This window comes from Octopus sinensis, linkage group LG2 (genome assembly GCF_006345805.1).
Source record: "Octopus sinensis linkage group LG2, ASM634580v1, whole genome shotgun sequence".
In the NCBI taxonomy this organism is placed as follows: Eukaryota; Metazoa; Mollusca; class Cephalopoda; order Octopoda; family Octopodidae; genus Octopus; species Octopus sinensis.
In genome coordinates this window covers 66058382-66072932 of record NC_042998.1, presented here as the reverse complement: position 1 = coordinate 66072932, position 14551 = coordinate 66058382, and positions in this window count along the sequence as shown.

Below are 14551 nucleotides of genomic sequence, written 5' to 3'. Positions count from 1 at the left end.
TTTCGCCCGGCGCGCTAACGTTTCTACGAACATGCAGTCTTTAGATATTTTTATATTATAAACGCAGACACAAACATATACATCAAACAATACTTCATGAACCATATATTTCTCTCTGTCTGTCTGTCTCTCTCTCCCTGTCTCTCTCTCTGTATATATATATATATATATATATATATTATATATATATATATATATATATATATATATATGCTTATATATTTATATATAAGACGAATACATGTGTATAAACAACAAATATATATATATAGTAGAAATATTGAATTTTTAAATGTCTCAGAGAGACATAAGCGGTGGTGGAGCGATACAATGGTCGTATACTGTCTAATTTCGGTGATCAGTAAATAAATTTTACTGATAATATGATATATTTGCAGAGAGGTTGCAGTCATCTAAGCGAGCGAGGCAGGCTACCCTGAACTGACGGAAACGCAGAAACTGTATTCAATCCAACGACGCCGTGAACCCTACATTGTATAATGTGGAAAATATTCCGTCAGCACTGCCCAAATGATGTTGGCATCACCTTCAAAATACATCCAAAACTTGGACCCCGTGCCATCTGTCCACTACAAAAATCTAAATCGCATCTCATAACAACAATACGCCACAATTATTTCAACTCAATTGATCCCGCTCTTTTCAACATTACACCAGGACACATCAAAACAGAAACTGACCACACAAAATTTAAGAAATCTTTGGACAAATTCCTTCAAATAGTCCCGGACAAACCACACACACTCGGATATGTCTCCGCAAACAATAACTCTCTGCTCGAATGGGCCTTGGTGCCCAAATCCTGAATTGAAAGACTTCGCCAGGTGGTGCTATTAAGTTAGACATGGCCAAAACCTTTCTAAGTTATTCTAAGTTATACGGATATGTATATATGTGGATGTATATGTACGTTTATATATATATGTATATCTGTATTTGTTGTATATATAAATATGTATTTGTTTAATTATGTATAAATCTTTATTTTATATTTGCTTAAATATACATATCTATATTTTATATTTGTTTAAATATATGTTTCTCCATCAGAATTTGTTTCCTGGAAAATATATGTATGTAAATATACACATACACGGTCACAAATTTGCAGATACACATAGACACCCCTTTATATGCATATGTATGAGCACACTAGTGCTTCATTCAAAGATTTTCTAATGTCTTCAATCTACTATACTGAGAACATTGATTCACAAATGAGATATATACGATATTTTTGATAATGTTGATTATATTTTTATATATTGGCATTCTTCTCCCAAACTATAAAAATAAAAATTCATATATTTTCTCCATCAACATTTTGACGTGGATTCAATTGTATTTTGATGTCTGTTGTGAAGAAAATGGAGATATATGTTATTTACATTGATGTAATCGGAAATACATTACGGCAACTGCTGATAATTTAATTTATATAACGCAGCTCGTATTTTTGCCTCGAACTTACTCTATCCACAAATATATACACATATATAAACTTTTGATGAATATCTCTGTAATTTTGAAGAATTTATTCATCGAATTGAAAACATAAAATAATATATTACTTCTATCTTATTTTTTCTCCTTTGATTATATTTTCTTACTTTTATAATTTATATGTTTTAAAAGTATATTTCTTTATTCCATTATTACTTTCCATTTTGTATCGCTGAAACAAAGAAAACAAGTGAAAAAATTCCAAATGTGGTTATTTTGATGAATCAGCAGTAAATATATATTGAAATAGGTGCAGTATTTAAATGCGTGTCCTACCTGAAAATTTTCTCTCTTATTTTATTTGTGAATATAAAAACGGGTTATGATAAACATATAAAACAGATTTAAAATATTGCTTGTAAATTGTTTTGTGATTTAGATTATTGTTAAATCAGTGGAATATATATTTTTGTTCTTATATATATTTTTTTACAAAATAGAATAAAAGAGAATTTGAAGAATAATGTTTTGAAACGAGTGAAAAATTTAGTGATACATTTTTAAAATGTGAATTCAGTATCTGAAAGCATAAGTTTTAAGGAAGTGTATTACGGAATAAAATGACATAATATTGTCGAGTAATTTGCCATGAATTGTACTCATTCTCTATCTTGCAAATCATCCATACTACAAACCAGTATGTTATGGATGATTTTTCAAATCCTCAATGTTTTAAATCATCATACTATAAACCCAGCGTAGGATTCCCTTCATGAGAAATCATTAAGCTCCTCTAAATTATGAGGAATACGAAAACCATCGATTTACACGGAACAATTAACAGCATTTACATTTGACGGATATTTGTCCTCATCTTGTTTGTTGTGAACACGCTTCGGCTGATACACCCTCCAGCCTTCATCAGGTGTATTGGGGAAACTTCAAATCTGAGTTCTCATTCCTAAGGTATTTTTCGATGTTGTTGTCGTTGTTGTTGTTGTTATTATTATTATTAATATTATTATTATTAATATTATTATTATTATTATTATTATTATTATTATTATTATTATTATTATTATTATTATTATTCAGGTAACTTCTATATGCCGTGGGCTATGGCATAGTGGTTAGGAGTGCAGACTACTAATCCCAAGATTCCGAATTCGATTCCAAGCTGATACCTGAATAATAATGGTAATAATAATAATAATAATAATAATAATAATAATAATAATAATAATAATAATAATAATAATAACAACAACAACAACAACAACATCGAAAAATACCTTAGGAATGAGAACTCAGATTTGAAGTTTCCCCAAGACACCTGATGGAGGCTGGAGTGTATATCCGCCGAAACGTTGTGCTAGCAACAAACATGATGAGGACATTAATAATTATAGCCAAGCTAATATGGCAATCTATAAATACAGGACGAAAGCTGCCATATCCTCTAGCTAGCTATATAACACACGAACCTGTGTCCATTATAAACTTCGAACAGGAGAGGTCAACTGCTTACCCTTGCTGGTCAGGCAACTTCAGACATGTTTCAGGGTGTTTGCCTCTTATCAATGCAGAGTAGCCGAACCCAGCAGGCGTCGCTATTCACCGTCTTTTCGAAAGATTATTTACCTGAATTCAGGGGAATACATCCACTGGTTTTCAAAAATAGAAATATTATTATTTCTAAGACTCTCTAAAGGAGACTAGGGCAGTGGTAGTGGATATTAATAGTATTTCTGGATATTAATACGGCATCGGTACTGGATACTAATAGTATTCCTGGATATTAATAACATTCATAATATTTGTATTTTTGAAAACCAGTAAATGTATTCCACTGAAAGTAGGTAAGTAATCCTTCGAATAGACGGTCAGTAGCGTCGGCTGCTGGGTTCGGCTACTCTGCAATGATAAATGGCAAATGCCCTGAAACATGTCAGCAGATACCTGACCAGCAAGGGGAAGCGGCTGACCTCCCCTGTTCGAAGGTTATAATGGACACAGGTTCGTGTGTCATATAGCTAGCTAGAGGCGATGGCCTCTTGGAGCTAATCAAAGGCAGCTTTCGTCCTATGTTTATGGATTGCCATATTAGCTTGGCGATAACTATTAATATCGAGTACCGCTGCCGTAGTCACCTTTAGAGAGACTTAGAAATTATGATATTTCTATTTATGATGAGGACAAATTTCCGTCAAATGTAAATAATTTAAATAATGTAGATATTAGTAGTTATGGTAAAGGGAATGTGGAAGGACGGAGAAATATAGAGCTCCATGTGAAAGAGAAATGGCAGTGAAATTGTTTGAAATGCTATAATGTGATGAGCTTGAAAGTGTCCAAAGATATCCGCTTGTTGCTGTAATTTGAAGAAATGGAAACAAAATAAGAATGGGAATGAATCATTCGTAATATGAGTAGGCATCGATTATGTGAAGGTTTGACCTTGGGATCGGTGAATTTATCTGTCTCTACATGCACACACACGCACACACACATACACACACACACAGATATATATATATATATATATATATATATAATATATATATATATATATATATACATACACAAACAAACACTTACCTCTGCATAATTTCGTATAGTATATGTATTCAGATTGTTATAAAGTTATTACGCGCTTATAATCAACGTTGTTTAACGATGTTAGTCTAATTTCAATATAATGTTTGGTGGTTTACTTTCGCTTTGTACTGCACCAACAGAAATATGGCAGATTTATATCAGTGAGATGTATGATGTATCCCAACAAGCAAGGATATTTCAGCGCGTGATGATTATCAGATACAATCATTGCAATAGCGATAGAAGATACAACTATTCACATATATACAAGGACTGTTAACTTCTCTTAAACTTTTACTTGTAATATTGTGTGAAAATTTTCATTACTCGAAATTTCTTTACTGCCAAAAAAAAATTGGTTACAGCAAAAAATAAATAAACATTAAAGTGACATTAACGGCATTTGTACATTTCTGACTGGCTAACTTGGGTATTCCGTATTATAATCGCTTAAGTATAGACAACTACATCTCCGTAATATCTTAAAAGATTATATCATGAATATTAGATCAAATATATATAAATGTAAGTAAACTTCCACTCTAAACTGGATTTGTACAGTTGTTTTCTGAACAGCCTTTATTTTTTTATTTTTTGTGTTGATGCTTTATATCAGTTTAAAGTCTTGTACATAACCGTGCCTAGCTAGAAATTTTAAATTAGTCTTTCTTCATTTGTATGATTATATTAGGAAATTAGTGTTATTAAAATTATTATGTTAGTTATAAACTAGTTAATACGTAATGATATAATTGTCCCATGTTACATATGTAATATATATATATATATATATATAAATATATATGAGTTTTATCTGTTTATCTCTCTCTCTCTCTCTCTCTTTCTCTCCACACAGACACACACATATGTATGAGGGTGTTTATGCGTTGTCTGCACGTGTATCTACGTATTTGTGTATGTGTGTAAGTTTTGAAAAAAGAAAACAAAAAGTGATCACACTTCCATTAATCATATCATTCATATGGGTTTTGAATTTACAAATTTTTGCAAATTTTATAATATACTTTCACATTTTTTTGTAATGGGAGAAAATTAGTTATTTGATTATATGAAAACCAATAGTAATATCGCTACAGTTATAACATATAAATAACATAAAACATACGCTTTCAAGAATTCCTCTACTGATTAATATAATTTATACTTCTGTATTACCTACGATAATGTATATTTTTGAAAAAAATTTTATTTTATTTACTGTTTATTTTCTCTCGTTGCTTTCCATTAAATATTTTCCTCTATGCTCCTGAATGAAATTTTAACTGCGATTCAATATTTTCTGAAAACACATTATCACACAATATAAAACATAAATAATTATGAAATTATACTTAGTTCCATAGTGTTAGCTACACCAGGACACTATTTACAGAACAAGCAGCAAAAGCTAAAATTTATTAGTAGTATTCTTACACTGTCTTATAAATAGAAAATGCACATATGCTCTAAGCTCGTAAGGAAAGCTAGGGGGCATATGTTCCATTTTGTATTCAGTCTCGGATTGGGAGATGAAGGTGAACATGAAGGCCAGACTTAGACTTGTATTCCCAGAACAGAATATTGTAATATCATTCTCCCCAGATATGTTCTTACTCTCCAGCAATAAACCAACAATCCTTGTGCTCGAACTCACACGGATCTAGGATGACATCAAACCTTTCAGCATCAAACCTAACTATCGAAGGCAAATATACATCATGAAATTTCATAAGCATCTAATTATTTTTTCGTCTATTCTCCTCATTACCAGGTAAAGAAATTGAAATACCAGCACTAAGACTATGAGGACGTTGTCCCATTGAAGTCAGCTGCCGCGGCTTGCCAACCTTTTCAGTGCTCTATTTCCTGCAAAAGAGTCATCAGGAACCCAGACAACTGAAGAAAGCCATCATGGAAATAGCCACGGCGACTGAAACCAGCTCAAGATAGCTAAAATTAACAAGAGACAGTGAGTGAAAACTTTCCCTTGCTTCATCATCACTACCCTACTCTAGTGAAACGTGCAGGCAGGCTAAGGCACGAAATATCTGTAACATTCAGACACATGCTGTCGATTCGGTAGTATTTCTAGCATTGCGAATGATTTAGAAGTCCTTTAAAAACCTCTGAGTATTTCCCGCAGTTTCTGCGTGGGGCGGATACTCATTGATGTTTATTTCACCTAAATATTCAGTATTGTATGGAGGCCAACAATAGTTATAATTTTTGTTCGTCTCTACTAAGTATTTCAATTATATACGGCACATCAGTAATTATTGTCTGTAATAATTGAACTTGTTACTTTCTGCATCAAACCTAACTATTGAAGGCAAATATACGTCATGAAATTTCATAAGCATTTAATTATTTTTTTTCCTTTCTTCTCCTTATTTGCAGTCATTTTAGTCGTCACTTTAAATTACGTAATTCAATTTGATCAACTTTACATTTTCTCCGCAATTACGATGAAGAAATTATAAAACTTACTAAGTGTTTACTGATTAGCTCTTAATTTTTTTATCCACAAATTTGTATTATTTGCACTGAGCATACATTATTTCCTCATTAAATGTTTAACTTAAAGTCGTTATGATTTTTACCAATATATATTTTAACAATTATATTAGTCGTACTCTCTCTGAACGTTATTTGAAATTAGAAAATTTACATCTTTGTTTAGTTTTCTCAAATTATTAAAATTATATGAATTTATTGCCAAAATATTATGTTGTACATCATTGAGATATAAGTTAAGGAATTTAACATTGATAAGTGTCCTGTAATTTATTAACAGTCAATATTAAGATATTGATATTATGTGTCTCATCAATGAATGCCCAATATTAATAATAAGGAGCGCATTGTAGTTCGCTTGAAGGATTGTATATTGTTTGTAAAGCATAAAAAGTTTTGAATCGTACAACAATGCACTATAATACAAACAAAGAACTACATACCTGTTGTAATTTAGTCATCCATAGTCTGATGATATTTCGGAATAAAAATCCTTCTTCAGATATTCTTAGATGGAGTTGTTGGTATAATCGGTTTTCCAACGGCTTTTCTTTTTTTGGAAGCGTCTCAGCAGTGGTCTCACGAAGCTCCTTGCGGAATTCCTCTTGAGATGTGTGTGAGGTCAGCTATGTCTCAATCTCGTGTGTGTTGCTACATCTGTAACGCTGCTTCTATCTTATGTATTATACGTGCAGCTTCCATGTCCCCCTTCTTTTTCCCTTCTCTTTGATTTTTTTTTGTTATGAACAATAGATAAGCATATCAAAAATGAACCTAAAGGCATCCAGATGTAGCTAAATATATTGATTACCAGCCTCCAGCCTGTTGTTAATTAGGGGTCCTAGTCTGTTTATGAGTATAGCTTCCTTAATTCTTAAATTATCCAAATTTCTTTCAAGGTGTTCTGTGTTTATTCGTTATTTTCATTTGGTAACACTTCTTTCTAATATTTTCTAGATATTTTATATTTGTTACAATTTCGTAGACACTATAAACTAGCCCTCCTGTATTTCATTTACGAATTACGTCACATATGTGCTTTGAATGCTGTCATATTTCCCATCACACAGTATCATCAGTAATAGAGAAATGCAAATGTCTGATCACAGCAAAATGAGTTACTCGACCTTTTTTAAATAAAATTATGAACAATTTTCACTCTCATAAATCCCTCCAATTTGAGCACTTCTACCGGTGCAGTTCATCCCCTTGGAATTATGTGGTGCATCGAAAAAGTGTTTTATCGGATTGTCAGAAAAAAGAGCAGAAGCAGAGCAGATTATCGATCGATCGACTGATCAATCAATCGACTAATATATATATATATATATATATATATAGTATCAACAGAAAGGAGGAATTTCGATTATCCCCACGTGGTGAGTTGTAATGTATATATATATATATATATATATATATACTTATATCTATGTATTTTATATATATGTATATATATATCCCCTTCACAGTTCCCTCTCTCTTCCTCCTCCTTCTCGACTTTCTCGTCACTGACACGTGATCAGAGGGAATCCATCTTTCCAACTGCTATCTTCACCAAGATCAGACCAGCTTACCCTGTCTCTTTCATAAGCTGTCTCCTTAAGCGTTCACAATAATTTCCCTATCGTCTTGGATTTATAGCCCTCATAGATTTTTTTAATGTTTTGTTCTCATTGTTCTGCCTTTTACTGTTTTGACTTTTTTATTGTTGTTTTTACTGTTTTGTTCTTACTGTAATGTTCTTGTTACCACTTTTACCCCCCGCAAAAAATCCCAAATTTAATTTAATTTGCTTTGCGGGAAGGCCTGTATCAACGAAGTTGCGTCTTGTCCTTACCTTCAGCACGCGAAGTAGATGAAACAGGGACAAATGAAAAAGGGGAATATTCCTTGTGTTGTATGTATTGCACTGTTTTTTTCGTTGTTTGAAAAAATGTTCGTTTCTATGTATTATTTTTTATGTTTTTGTTTTCCATTGTGTTCCACGTTTTTCTAAGTCCTCTACCCATATATGCATGTATATATCATATATATATATATATATATATATATATTATATATATATATATATTATATATATATATATATTATATATATATATATAATATATATATATATATAAGCAACAAAAATAAGCAAGAAGAATGGATCCGGTAATTTAGTACAATTGTTTCATACTATAACATTTTATTTGTGTTTGCTGCATGTGTATTTCTGTACGTGCATGTGAAATCTCATTTACTAGTAAGCGTTCCAATGAAGAAATATATCGCACCGAATATAAAAGTCTGACAAAGAGAAATCACAATTGTGATGTACTGAGGACGAAAGCGCTATGTCTAGTTTTATAATCTACCTTATATCTTATCGCTTTCAGCCTTATTATTAAAAGTATGAGATGCCCACACCCTTTTATAGAATCATAGTCATTCTCCAGAAAGTGTATGGTAGATGGTGTACTTTAATCAAAATTAATACATACATGCATACACCCATACATACATACACGCATACATACATACAAACATACATACATACAAACATACATATATACATACATACATACATACATACATGCATCTCTCTCTCTCTCCTCTCTCTCTCTCTCTATATATATATATATATATATATATATACATACATACATACATATATATATAATATATATATATATTTATATGTGTGTGTGTGTATATATGATTCAGATGAGCATGGTGAATATGGTACTTAACTTGAGGCCCCAGATGTTATCCATATAATTTATCCATATAAGTAAGCTGATTAAAATCAAAAAAAGCAACGAGGATATACAGACGTAATGCATTACGATCGCTTCATAAAATTCTATATAATTTAACAATGCAATCATTACATCAATTTAAATGCAGAGCAATCTTCAGCTGCACAAAGACATAGAATTTAATTAAATTAAAACAGATGGACACATTAGTATACTATACCTACAAACTCCAAGACGTTAAGGAGATAGAGAAAGAACATGCTGTATTCACTCCAGCATAGAAGCTACTAAGGTGTCAAGGAGATTTACCTTGTTACAGACTCTGCCTGTCACTGATTTTATTTTGTTTTTATGGGGTCAGTTTTAATTTATAGAGTAGTTTATAAAAATCCTTGTATATTTACGACTGATATATATATATATATATATATATATATATATATATATATATATATATATATATATATATATATACGTATGTGTGTGTGTGTGTATATATACAACACAAAATGTCAGACAGACTAGTCTGTTATTCCTTTCCAATTTTTTTGTAAGTTCTTAAATATATCTCCTTCTGTGTATATATATACTACCAAACAAACATGGTTTTTATTGAATTCAAAATATTTATTGTAATCCCGCTCTTGAATATTTTCTTGAATACTTTCTTGTAAACTGTTTTTAATATTTTCTTAATATCAAAGAATGCATAACTGCATTTTAATACTTTTTTGATAACCAATACTTAACACAACTAAGCTTATACAAAACTTTACATTTTACTTTTGGGAATCTTTAAAAAAGTAAAAACGGTCAAATCAATAAAGATCTCTAAAAGTACTTTGCATTTTGAAACCTTCTTTCATACATACATACATACATACATACATACATACATACATACATAGATACATACATACATACATATATATATATATATATATATATATATATATATATATTATATATATATATATCTTACACTGCTTTATTATGAGATCGCTAGTGATATCAATACCCGCAAATAAAGCGGTGTATAATATATATAAGGTATAGATAATGGTGATTACATAAGAGAAATACTAAACAGAAAAGAGGAAGAGAGATCAGATGAAAGGAATAGATAAACCAAATAAGGGATTGGAAGTATTCGACAGATAAAGGGACACACAATTTGCCCGAATTGAGGAAGAAACTGTCTAAAAATCATTAGTGATCCACAATTTTTGTCTTCAACTTCCTGTATTACTATTAAATTGTATTCTTTATTTTCCTTCGCCTCTTTCCTCTTTCCCTTCTCTTCCAGTCAGTCTTTCTCTTCTAAATAATCAATTTTCTTACCCTTGCCTCATTATCTCTCTTCAACTAAGCATATACTAACTTTTATTTGCTCTTCTCGCTCACATCCCCATGTCTGTACCATTCCATCAGTATCCTGTTTTTTTTTATATAACCAGAAATGACTCTAACAGCGAGCCTACAATGCTACTGAAAATAAGTTCTCAGTCAAATTTACAACAAGTATTTGGGGGTGAACGTGAGGGCAGTTTTTTTCCTGTTATACCATATGGACAGGTGCCCTTAACAACTCTACGGCATAAATTTGGATGGAAAAAAAGACAGCGTCCTTTGTTCTTGGTTCCGCTGGGGCCAAATCTACAGTTACTTTGGGAATGGTAATGACAGGATTGTTGACGTGGACAAAGTATAGGTTTTTCTATTTTGGCAGACTCATTGGTCAGTAGTCATATTGTAGTAGCAGTAGCAGGCTGTTGTTGCGCTAGTGAATCCTGGTTTGGCGGGGTAATGTTACGTAGAGTTAGATCAGAAAGCGATATTAGTGGGAGAAGGATGTTGTTTGCTGCTGGCTAACGGGTTGTTGAGATGATCCCTGATATTTTGGTATTGGGTCAGTTGGTGCACTACATCCATTGCCAAATTATAGCTTCCAGAATTACCATGTGCGTGTGTATGATATGAAACAATCTTGTGATTTCCTTTATTTATTTCCGATCTGTTTTATAGATCTGTAAAAGGACTGCGATGCTACATTTTCGGCAATTTTACTGTAGACATATTTACCCTATCGCTATGATGATCGTACCTAGAGTTTATCAGTGCACTAATTTGGGTTTCTACCCAGTGGTGTTTTAGAATATTATTGGTCATATTTAGTGGCTACAACAGTATTATACACTGTACTATAGTTATTACTGATTTGATGTATCATCATGAATGTACCGTTCGGAAATTTTATGTTGATATATTCGGAAATGTGTGGCTATATCCACGTTTGTGTGAGAGAGTCCCTGTATTTAATACAAATGAGAAAGAGCGGCGTGTTTAATACAAATCAAGAGAAATTAATTGTACTCATGAGTCTAGTTTTAGATCTAATCTTGAGATTATTCGAGTGCTTTGCAGGTACTGTTGGTTTATATTTGTTTCTCCAGGGGTATATAAACTTGAGTAAATTTATCCTCCGATTATAAAAATGAGAGTAGAATGCAATGTTTCTGAGACTAAAACCAAGGAAGGTTACTGCTTGTTTGAGTTGAAATATCTTTCTTTGTCTATTGACTGGCCACAACTATGAAAAGTATGTCTTTTCACGACGGAGGTACGTGTCTTATATATATATATATATACTAGCTTTGAAGACCTTCTATCCTTGTGTGATGAAGCTCATTTCTGCAAATGTGCTAAGCAATGATGCTGATCATAGTTTAATCAATAAATGTGGGAGCGAGGTAAATGCAATAAAAATGAGGGAGACAGTAGGGCCCCATGTAAAGGGCCTTTCAGAAAAAGAATCTCCTGAGGATGTTCCCTGGTAGTTCATTGTATGAAATACTTCGTCATTGCTCCGAAAACATTGCCAATGTCATGTTTTTAGCTTAACATACAGTAAAGATAGGGGTGAGGTCAGTGGGGTCCTAATTAGGTGTCCATTAGAAGATAGATATTCCCTGATTTTACGGGGGTTTCCCTGTCCTTGCACGAACGGTCTAGGAGAAGTTAATGGATATAAAAACGTAACGGACAGAGAAACGTCACCCAAATTTATATTAAGATAGAAAAAATAGAAGCTGAAAATGCACTGTGAGTAGTTGAAATATTTTTCGTTGTATTTATAGATTTAATCGGTTTCACAATTTAAACTGATTTTGAAAAGTTTGAAATAGAAAGACCTGGCTTATGTTGTAGCTGTTTTGCATCTGACTAGTGTTTCATGCTTGCCCTATTTTGATAGAGAGTTCATGGTTCAAATTAGTATATGTTTTCAATAGGATTTAATTGGTAGAGGACAGTAACATGACTGTTCTTAGAAATTCTTGAAGATTCCCCGCTACGTCCGTATGTTAGTATCAAGTGACAATATTTAGTGTTGTAAGTTAAGGCTAATACGGTTGCCTGAACAAGTCTAACGGTAGTACTAAGCAATCAATGCTCTGAATTTTTACTCTCAAGTATTTGTACAAAACTAAGACGTAAATAAATTTAGAACCTTCTCTACGTTTCACTCTTCGTCCTTGCGTTAGTCTCAGTTGGCAATATATTTTACGCCGAAAGTGAAAGCTGACACGGAATTATCATAAAGGATTGAAGTGGAAGACGAAGGTTGAATTAGAGCATGGATTTCCGATAGCATAATGATAGATTAGACAGTTTAATATCAATAAGAGTGTTCAATACGTGATTTTCGTGAGCTACGTGTATGCGTTTTTCAAACATTTCGTTGGTATGTGTATCAGATATGGATTGATGCTCCTTATCGATACTATATTGAACAATTGCTTTAAAATTTATGATTGCGTTCTATTGCTATCAGTACATTTAACGCTTATTGCTAAGAAATGGGATGTCAGAGGGAGCCTGTCATCGAAATTTATCTTTCAGAAAGATACCGACCAAGAAAATTAAGGAAGAGTAAAAAATAGTATATACGTATACACATATACATACATATATATATATATATATAAAATATATATATATATATGCATGCGTGCATATAACTATTGATACACACACATACTATATGAATACAATGTTCCTATGTGTGAACGCTGTACTGTTTGGTTGGCATGACAATTAAGATTATAAAGAACACCATTACTAAAATTATAATTACGACTATGTGTAATACTAGTAGGCCACTAAACTTTAAAGCTAGCGTAGCAGAGTTATTCAATGCGATTGCCAAGAAGTAGATATTATTCTCTAACAAAGTATTATCTGTTTATGCCTCTGGATACTAAAGAAGTACACTATTCCCAAAAAGTGATGTTTAACAATAAGTGTCATTAATTCTTCCAATGGCAATGTTGCATTGATCTATCAGCATGTATTTTAGTAGGAATGTTTCCTTCCAATATGTATTGGAAGTATTTGTCCAATAAAGAAAATAACAGACTTATTAAAAAATCAATATCAGTCCTGCTCTTGAATAAAACAGAATTCATGTCTTTCGGAATTTAATTAAATGTTATTTATTTGATGTGTGGGTAAGTGGTCGAGCAATTCGCGTTTTACTTTCACGGACGTTAACTCACGTGTTCAGTGCTCTGAAGCGAAGTGGTCGCGCATTCTTTCCATGAGAAATATATTTCATTCCATTATGCTCCCTTACAGTGTGCCATAAATAGGTTCCTTCGGAGAGGAGATGATAGCAGTGCGGCCGACTGGCGTCCCGTTCACACGAATGATCTATCCTTACAACAAATATTACATTAAAAGTCGGATATGCAACAGTCAAAAGAGATTCTATTCCATCTTTTTGAGATGAGGAATTATGTATAGTATTTATAATTGACAGATAGGTGTCCTCATCTTGTTTGTTGTTACACAACGTTTTGACTGTTGTACTCTCCAGGCTTCATCAGGTGTTCTTGTGGAATTTCAAACCCTACCCTTTATTTGACTAACAGAGTATACTGTTCTCATCCCTAAGATATGTTGCTGATGTTATTTTTCAATTGATATTATTTTGTGTGGGATTGAACTTAGAATCCTGAGCGTTAGTAGCGTATGCTATATGCTCGTGCGCTACTAACCCTCGGATTCTAAGTTCAATCCCACGCAAGGACTTGAAAAATAATATCAACAGAAAGACAACATCAGCAACATATCTTAGGGATGAGACCAATGTACCCCATTAGTCAGATAAAGACTTGGGTTCGAAATTCCACCAGGACACTTCATGAGGTCTGCAGAGTACCGCAGCCGAAACAT